This window comes from Carlito syrichta, unplaced genomic scaffold (genome assembly GCF_000164805.1).
Source record: "Carlito syrichta isolate Samal-C Ts95f unplaced genomic scaffold, Tarsius_syrichta-2.0.1 Scaffold303153, whole genome shotgun sequence".
Taxonomy (NCBI): domain Eukaryota; kingdom Metazoa; phylum Chordata; class Mammalia; order Primates; family Tarsiidae; genus Carlito; species Carlito syrichta.
This window is the reverse complement of record NW_007247249.1, coordinates 759515-759800: the sequence shown is the minus strand read 5'-3', so window position 1 is coordinate 759800 and position 286 is coordinate 759515.

The window sequence follows — 286 nt, the reverse complement described above, 5'->3', positions numbered from 1 at the left end:
CTTTTTTTTTTTTGCATTAGAGTCTCACTGTCGCCCAGGCTGAAGTGCAGTGACACGTTCGTGGCCACTCTAGAGCATGGAGGCACAGATCCTGAGGCACAAGGATCACTGGGTTCCGTGATCCTTGTGCCTCAGCCTTCCAAGTAGCCGAAACTACAGGCACGAACTACCATGCCCTGCTAATTTTTTTTTTTATTGTAAAGATGAGGTCTTACCAAGTTGCCCGGGCTGGTCTCGAACCCGTGGGCTCAGGCAATCCTCTTACCTCAGCCTCCCAAAGTGCTGG